Source organism: Canis lupus, chromosome 23, assembly GCF_011100685.1.
Source record: "Canis lupus familiaris isolate Mischka breed German Shepherd chromosome 23, alternate assembly UU_Cfam_GSD_1.0, whole genome shotgun sequence".
Taxonomy (NCBI): domain Eukaryota; kingdom Metazoa; phylum Chordata; class Mammalia; order Carnivora; family Canidae; genus Canis; species Canis lupus.
Genome location: NC_049244.1, coordinates 699,531 through 709,176, shown reverse-complemented (window position 1 = coordinate 709,176; position 9,646 = coordinate 699,531). Strand labels below are relative to the sequence as shown.

Sequence of the window (9,646 nt, the reverse complement as noted above, 5' to 3'; positions counted from 1 at the left end):
ACTAAATATCATGTTGGCATATTGTATTTTGTACTGCTGTTCAGGGGGCATCCCTTTTTCTTGTGGGGACTTCCCTAGGAATCTATCAAGGTTTGCTACTCAGATTTTAGATTCTCATAGAGAAGGGCAAGGCTTTCAGTTTTATAGTTCTCCTTTCACCACCTTTCCTTAACTAAATCTAAGATGTAGTATTTAAAAAAAAAAAACTAGAAGAGATATGAGAATTGACTACACACTCACTGGAAGGGAAAAAAATGAAAAGACAGTCCACATTAAAAGTTGGCAAGAATGGGATTCTCCTGCATTGCCAGTGAGAATACAAAATGGTACAGCCTCTTTGGGAAAGAAATGAACTATTTCTTACAGAATTAAATTTATAACTACCATGAGACTCGGTCCTTCTACTCCTTGGTAATTACAGAAAGGAAATGAAAACATATGTCCACGGGTGGGGCCAGATGGCGCAGGAGTAGAGGTCCTCACCTCACCTGGCCCTACCAACTCACCTGGGCAAAAAGGAAATGGAAAGGAGCTTCTTCTCAGAAAGGTCTGTTGGCATCTGACTGTGTCCATGGAGCAAAAAGCAGAACCAGCAGTTTTCATCAAATAGGTGGTGCCTGTTTGGGAAAGTCATTCAGGGCCAGGCCCCATCCTAGGGTCTTCCACTGTACTGCTGTGTTGCCTTTGGGTGCAGAGACTTCCCCAGAGGACTGCCCAGCCTGGGGGTCCCGCACAGAGGCCTCAGGGCTATGGCACGTAGCTGATTATCAGCCCCACCTGGGCTGCTTTTTTTTTTTTTTTTTAACAATCACATAAGGAAGCATTTATTTGAGGTTTAACATGAAATCATACAAATAAAATTTGTATAAACACAATCCACATCGAGTCATAACACAGATAGCAAAAGACAAAGTAAAAACAAAGGAAACTAATTGGCGGCTATATACAGTTGGACACGGACACTAGTCTTGTACACTAGAAAGTCTTTTACAAAATAATCATCTTAGATCAACAGAAGACCAATCTTCAATGTCGTCCTGCAAGATGGGTTAACTTTAAGCAATCTTCTCCTGTTTTCTCCAATGTCCTTCTTTCGTATGGCTGATAATTGTTTTGGTGATTGCCACCCCCTCTAGATGCCGTAAGTGCTCTGTTGGCCACTGTAGTCTGCATATCCCTGTCCATATCCATAGTTCCCATAGTTATACCCAGTATAATCACAGCCGCCATAGCCACTATAGTTTTGATCACCACCATAGGCACTATTGTAATTTCCATATCCTTGATCATAATAGTTATCCTTGGTTCCAGTTTTGGCCCTGACCTCATCCACGACCCCTAGTACCACCTCGTCCACCAGCTGCAGCACCTCTTCCTCCTTTTTGTTGTTGCTATTGCTGCCTATGTACCTCTTTGGGTTGTGCAACTTTGATTTCACACTTCCCAGAACCAATTTGATGATATCTGCTTTCTAACAATTTCTTTACTGGCTCTTCATCTGTATAGGTAATAAAACAAAATCATCTTCTTTCGTTTGTTTTTGTATCCATGGGAAGTTCAATATTTTCAATCTCTCCAAAGGCTCCAAAATATTCTTTAATTTGTTCTTCAGAAGTATCTGGGCTCAATCCACCCACACCTACGAATCTGACCTGAGATTTAAAGAGAGAACAGCTGGAACACTACAGAGAGAAGGGTTTTCACTTCTAACAAGGTAAGAAGGACAAAAAAATAAAATAAAATAAAAAAGAATCAAGTGGGAGAGGGGCACCAAGAGGAACTGGACTAAGGCCAGGTGGGCAAGAGCCTGGGGGACAGGAAAGCCCAGCCCCAGAGAAGTGGGAATTTTAAAAATCCCCCATGGATTCTTCCCTGATGGAAGAGTGCTCAGCAGGGAAATCAGGCAGAACCGCAGGAGGGGCAGTGAAGCCTCCAGTCTCCCGGGTTCACTAATAGAGAAAGTGTGCCCAGGAGAAAGAGCACCGCACACCACTGGCGGATCTCAGTAAAGGGCTGGAGTGGGCCCTGGTGGGGTGTTAGAAGAAGCCGATTGGTCAGGCGGGGGCTCCAGGCAGAGGGTTCTGGACCCTGCTGCCTTTGGGAGCCCTGACTCTGGGAGCCAATTCCAGCATTAAAGGCCCCGGATCCCAGGGCGCCGAGTGGACACAGCCCATGATCCTGTGCACCTGTGACTGGTGGAGGAAGGGAGGGCACATGACAGTGAGGACTGTGCAGTCACCCCCAGGCTGTGCAGGTCAGCACCCCTGCCGTGGGAGCATCTAGGCCAGTGTGAACCAGGAGACTGCAGTAGTTACTGGGGGAGCTGACTCCAGGGATGGAGACCTGGCAGCCACCAGTGTTGTTCCTTCTGGTGTCACCATATGCGTGGGAGAGGCGGGGCTGCCAGGGAACAGAGGCCTTATGGGGTAAACAGCTCCCATTGAACTCAGCATCAGGGGGCCGGGCATCTCCCCAGGTACACACAACTGAGAGTCAGAACAGCAGGCCCCTCCTCCAGAAGACCAGCTGGAAGAACAGGGGACGAGAAAGTTCTTGACCAAGCAACACTGGAAAGCTCCAGGGGAAGTTGAGGGATTTACAGTATATAGAACCAGAAGGTACCCCTCCTTTACCCCCCTTTTTCCAGTATCACTCCTTTTTTTATCAGATTATAAATTTCCAATTTTTTTCTCTTTTCCCATCTTACCTATAATATTTAACCAGCTGTTCATTTTTAAGATTCTTCCTTTTTGACTTTTATATTTCTGAAATTACAGGTCTTAGATATATTTTCCACTTCTAGGTTTCGTTAACATACTCAACTTAACTTTGGGAGATATGCAAGATGTGTTTGTTTTGTTTTGTTTTGTGTTTTTTGTTTTCCCTGCCTCATTTGGTTCTACAATGGCATAAGTAAATGCCTTCTAAAACATGACTAGCATGCACCCAGAACCAAGTGGAATACTGTGCTGGTTCATTCTGTGAGATTATATTCTCTCTTCATTCCCACTCTACCCCTTTTTTAAATCTCATTTATGATTTGGGGGTCAATGTTGGGGCTTTCTACAAGTATTTCTCCTTTATATAAATTTGGGACTCAGCATCTTCTAACATACAGAACTTAATATATTCAGAACCAAGAGGATCACCCTCTAGGACCCCTCAGGTAGACTAAATTCTCCCTCCACTACAATTTCATCACCACCACCATCTTCCAGGCCCCACCCTTTTTTCCTCTTTACTTTTGCTTTTTTTTTTGGAGAGGGGTATTTTCTTCTTTTTTATTTTTCTTTTTTCCTTCTTCTTTGGGATTTTTGGCCTTTTATTTTTTACTATTTTTTAAAAATTATTTTTCACTTTAGTGGTCGTTTGTTTTACTTCATTCTGATCTTTGTTTTCAATATCTGGTCTCTGGCATCATCAGAAACATCTAGGGTGAAATGTACTTAGGTTGTGGTTGATATTCTTGATGCAGCCCACTCATACAGCCACTCTGCACTGAGCAAAATGACTAGAAGGAAGAAGTCAGCACAAAAGAAAGAATCAGAAACAGTACTCTCTGCCACAGACTTACAGAATTTGGATTCTATAATTTGGATTACAATCTGATGTGAGAAAGCCAATTCAGAAGCACAATTATAAAGCTACTTGGTGGCTCTGGAAAAAAGCATAAAGGATACAAGAGACTTCATGACTGCAGAATTCAGATCTAATCAGGCCGAAATTAAAAATCAATTAAATGAGATGCAATCCAAACTAGAGGTCATAACAACTAGGATTAATGAGGTGGAAGAAAGAGTGAGTGACATAGAAGACAAGTTGATGGCAAGGAAGGAAGCTGAGGAAAAAAGAGACAAACTTTAATTGTTTGTCTCTTTGTCAATTGTTTGTCACCAGGAAAGGTTAAGGGAAATAAATGATAGCCTCAGAAGGAAAAAAAAATCTATGTATAATTGGGGTTCCAGAGAGCACCGAGAGGAAAGAGGGCCAGAAAACATATTTGAACAAATCATAGCTAAGAACTTCCATAATTTGGGGAGGGAAACAGGCATTCAGATCCAAGAGATAGAGAACCCCCCAAAAAAATCAATAAAAAACGTTCAACACCTCAACATTTAATAGTGAAACTTGTAAATTCCAAAGATGAAGAGAAAATCCTTAAAGCACCAAGAGACAAGACATCCCTAACTTATATAGGGAGAAATAGTAGATTAACAGCAGACCTCTCCACAGAGACCTGGAAGGCAAGAAAGAGCTAGCAGGATATACTCAGGGTACTAAATAAGAAGAACATGCAGCCAAGAATACCATATCTAGCAAGGCTCTCATTCAGAAGGAGAGAGAAAGAGCTTTCAAGATAGACAGAAACTAATAGAATATGTGACCACCAAACCAGCTCTGCAAGAAATATTAAGGGGTACACTGTAAGAGAAACAGGAAGCCCAAAGAAGTAATCCACAAAAAACGGACTTAATAGGTATTATGAAGACACTAAATTAATATCTTTCAATAGTTACTCTGATGTGAATGGGCCAAACGATCCCATCAAAAGATGCAGGGCTTCAGACTGGATAAAAAAGCAAGACCTATCTATATGGCCATCTAAGAAGAGACTCATTTTAGACCTAAGGACACCTCCAGCCTGAGAATGAAAGGTTAGAGAACCATTTACCGTTCAAATGGTCCTCAAAAGAAAGCAGAGGTAGCAATCTTCATATCAGATATATTAAAGTTTATCACGAAGACTGTAGTAAGACATGAAGAGGGACACTGTATCATACTTAAAGGGTCTATCCAAGAAGACCTAATAATCGTGAATATTTATGCCCCTAAAGTGGGAGCTGCCAATCATCTCAATCAATTAATAAACAAAGTAAAGAGATCCTTAGATAATAACACACTAATGGTAAGAGACTTCTACATGGCACTTTCTGTAAATGACAGATTTTCTAAGCACAACATCACTAAAGAAACAAGGGCTTTAGATGATACACTGGACCACATGGATTTCACCAATATATATATACAGAACTGTGAATCTGAATGCAACTGAATACACATTCTTCTCAAGTGCACATGGAACCTCATTCAGAATAGACCATATACTGGGTCACAATAAGGACTCAACCAATCCCAAAAGATTAGGATTATACCCTGCATATTTTCAGACCATAATGCTTTGAAACTAGAACTCAATCACAAGAAGAAATTTGAAAGAAACTCAAACAGGTGGAGGTTAAATAGCATCGTGTTAAAAGATGAATGAATCAACCAGGAAATTAGAGAAGAATTAAAAAGATTCATGGAAACTAATGAAAATGAAGATACAACAGTTCAGAATCTTTGGGATACAGCAAAAGGATCTTAAGAGGGAAATACATCACAATACAAGCATCCCTCAAAAAATTGGAAAAAAATTCAAATACACAAACTAACCTTGCACCTGAAGGAACTGGAGAGAGAACAGCAAATAAAACCTACACCCAGCAGAAAAACAGTGTTAAACATTCGGGCAGAACTCAATGAAATAGAGACCAGAAGAACTGTGGAACAGATTAACAAAACCAGGAGTTGGTTCTTTGAAAGCATTAATAAGATAGATAAACCATTAGCCAGCCTTATTAACAAGAAAAGAGAAAAAATTCAAAATAATAAAATTATGAATGAGAAAGGAGAGATAACTACCAACACCAAGGAAATACACCAAAACCAAATAAAAACAAACGATTTCAAAAACTTATTATGAGCAGCTGTATGCCATAATATAGGAAACCTAGAAGAAATAGACACATTTCTGGAAACGACAAACTACCAAAACTGTAACAAGAAGAAATAGAAAACCTAAAAAGGCTGATAATCAGGGAGGAAATGGAAGCAGTCATCACAAACCTCTCAAGACACAAAAGTACAGGGACAGATGGCTTCCCAGGGGAATTCTATTAACGTTTATAGAAAAACAATACCTATTCTACTACAGCAGTTACAGAAGATAGAAAGGGACGGAATATTTCCAAACTCGTTTTATGAGGCCAGCATCACCTTAATTCCAAAACCAGACAAAGACCCCACCAAAAAGGAGAATTACAGACCAATATCCCTGATGAACATGGATGCCAAAATTCCCAACAAGATACTAGCCAATAGGATCCAACAGTATATTAAGAAGATTATTCACGATGACCAAGTGGGATTTCTCACCAGGATGCAAGGTTGTTCCAACACTCATAAAGCAATCAATGTAATAGATCATAGGAATAAGAGAAAAAACAAGAACATTATGATCCTCTCAATAGATGCAGAGAAAGCATTTGACACAATACAGCATCCATTCCTCATCAAACTCTTCAGAGTGTAGGGCTAGAGGGAACATTCCTCAGCATCTTAAAAGCCATCTATAAAAAGCCCACAGCAAATATCATTCTCAATGGGAAACACTTTCCCCTAAGATCAGGAACAAGACAGGGATGTCCACTCTCACCACTGCTATTCAACATAGTCCTAGAAGTCCTAGCCTCAGCAATCAGACAACAAAAGGAAATAAAAGGCATTCAAATTGACCAAGAAGATGTCAAACTCTCCCTCTTTGCAGATGATATGATACTGTACATGGAAAACCCAAAAGACTCGACCCCAAGATTGCTAGAACTCATACAGCAATTCGGCAGTGTGGCAGGATACAAAATCAATGCCCAGAAATCAGTGGCATTTCTATACACTGACAATGAGACTGAAGAAAGAGAAATTAAGGAGTGAATCCCATTTACAATTACATCCAAAAGTATAAGATACCTAGGAATAAACCTAATCAAAGAGGAAAAGGATCTATACCCTAAAAACTACAGGACACTTCTGAAAGAAGTTGAGGAAGACACAAAGAGATGGAAAAATATTCCATGCTCATGGATTGGAAGAATAAATATTGTTTAAAAGTCTATGTTACCCAGAGCAATTTACAGAGTCAGTGCAATCACTATTAAAATACCATGGACTTTCTTCAAAGAGTTGTAACAAATCATCTTAAGATTTGTGTGGAATCAGAAAAGACCCCAAATAACCAAGGGAATATTGAAAAAGAAAATCAGAGCCGGGGGCATCACAATGCCGGATTTCAAGCTGTACTATAAAGCTGTGATCATCAAGACAATGTGGTACTGGCACAAAAACAGACACATAGATCAATGGAACAAAACCCAGAAATGGGCCCTCGACTCTATGGTCAACTAATATTCGACCAAGCAGGAAAGACTATCCACTGGAAAAAGGACAGTCTCTTCAACAAATGGTGCTGGGAAAATTGGACAGCCACGTGTAGAAGAATGAAACTAGACCATTCTCTTACACCAGACACAAAGATAAACTCAGAATGGATGAAAGATCTAAATGTGAGACAAGAATCCATCAAAGTCCTAGAGAACAGAGGCAACACACTTTTTGAACTTGGCCAGAGCAACTTGTTGCAAGATTGACCTATGAAGGTAAAGGAAACAAAAGTAAAAACGAATTATTGGGACTTAATCAATATAAAAAGCTTCTTCTGCACAGCAAAGAAACAGTCAACAAAATTAAAAGACCACCCACAGAATGTCATTTGCAAATGACCTACCAGATAAAGGGCTAGTATCCAAGATAAATAAAGAACTAATTAAACTCAATAGGAAAGAAACATACAATCTAATCATGAAGTGGGCAAAAGACATGAACAGACATTTCGCTGAAGGAGACCTACACATGGCCAACAAGCACGTGAGAAAATGCTCTGCATCACTGGCCATCAGGAAAATACAAAACAAAACCACAATGAGATACCACCTCACACCAGTGAAAATGGTGAAAATTAACAAGACAGGAAACAACAAATGTTGGAGAGGATGTGGAGAAAGGGGAATACTCTTGCACTTTTGGTGGGAATGTGAACTGGTACAGCCATGCTAAAAACTGTGTGGAGGTTCCTCAAAGAGTTAAAAATAGAGCTACCCTATGACCCAGCATTTGGATATCCAGGGATTTCCCTCAAAGATATAGATGCAGTGAAAAACTGAGACACCTGCACCCCAATGTTTTTAGCAGCAATGCCCACAATAGATAAACTGTGAAAGGAGCCTCGGTGTCCATTGAAAGATGAATGGATAAAGAAGATGTGGTTTATGTATACAATGGAATATTAGTCAGCCACTAGAAAGGATGAATACACACCATTGCTTTGACATGGATGGAACTGGAGTGTATTATGCCGAGTGAAGTAGTCAATCAGAGAAGGACAAACCCCATATGGTTTCATTCATATGGGGAATATAAAAAATAGTGAAGGGGGTTAAAGGGAAAAGGAGAGAAAATGAGTGGGAAAAATCAGAGAGGGTGATAAAACATGAGAATCTCTGAACTCTGAGAAATGAACAAGGGGTAGAGGAAGGGGAGGTGTGCAGGGTGATGGGGTACTGGGTGACGAGCATTAAGGGGGACACTTGACAGGATGAGCACTGGGTGTAATGTGTTGGCAAATCAATCTCCAATTTAAAAATATAAAATTAATAAATACATATGTACATAGATACAACCTATTGGAAAATAGAAAATACTGAAAATTAAAAGATTGCTCATTAAAATAAAGAAAGAAGAAAACATATGTCCACACAAACTGTAGATAAGGTTCATAGCAGCTTTTACATAATAGACCCAACTGGAGACAATTCACAATTCATCAACTAATGAATGAGTAAACAAATTCTGTATCCATACAATAGAATCCTTTTTATTTTATTTTTATCTTTTAAAAAACTTTTTTATAGGAGTTCAATTTACCAACATTTAGCATAACACCCAATGCTCATCCTGTCAAGTGCCCCCCTCAGTGCTCAACACCCCCCAAAAAACAAATGCAAAGATAAAAAAAAAGAAAAAAAAGGGGCAAGCTAAGAAACAGACTCTTAACTATAGAGAACAAATTGATGGTTACCAGAAAGGAGTTGGGGGTTATAGGTGAGATAGATGTGCATTTATGTTTTTATTTTATTTTTTTTTTATTTTTATTATTGGAGTTCAATTTGCCAACATATAGCATAACACCCAGTGCTCATACTGACAAGTGCCCCCCTCAGTGCCCAACACCCAGTCACCCCAACCCCCTGCCCACTTCCCCTTCTACTACCCCTTGTTCATTTCCCAGAGCTAGGTGTCTCTCATGTTTTGTCACCCTCACTGATATTTTCACTCATTTTTCTCTCGCTTCCCTTTATTCCCATTCACTAATTTTTATATTCTCCAAACGAATGAGATCATATAATGTTTGTCCTTTTCCGATTGACTTATTTCACGTAGCATAATACCCTCCAGTTCCATCCACGTTGAAGCAAATGGTGGGTATTTGTCATTTCTAATGGCTGAGTAATATTCCATTGTATACATAGACCACATCTTCTTTATCCATTCATCTTTCGATGGACACCGAGGCTCCTTCCACAGTTTGGCTATCGTGGCCATTGCTGCTATAAACATCGGGGTGCAGGTGTCCCGGCATTTCACTGCAACTGTATCTTTGGGGTAAATCCCTAGCAGTGCAATTGCTGGGTCGTAAAGCAGATCTATTTTTAACTCTTTGAGGAACCTCCACACAGTTTTCTAGAGTGGCTGTACCAGTTCACATTCCCAC

The 9,646-nt window shown here is 39.9% G+C and overlaps 1 pseudogene; it reads right to left on the bottom strand.

The window, feature by feature from the left end:
* Positions 1–973: 973 nt before the first annotated feature.
* LOC106557604 lies at positions 974–2,468 on the bottom strand (annotated as a pseudogene).
* Positions 2,469–9,646: the final 7,178 nt, after the last annotated feature.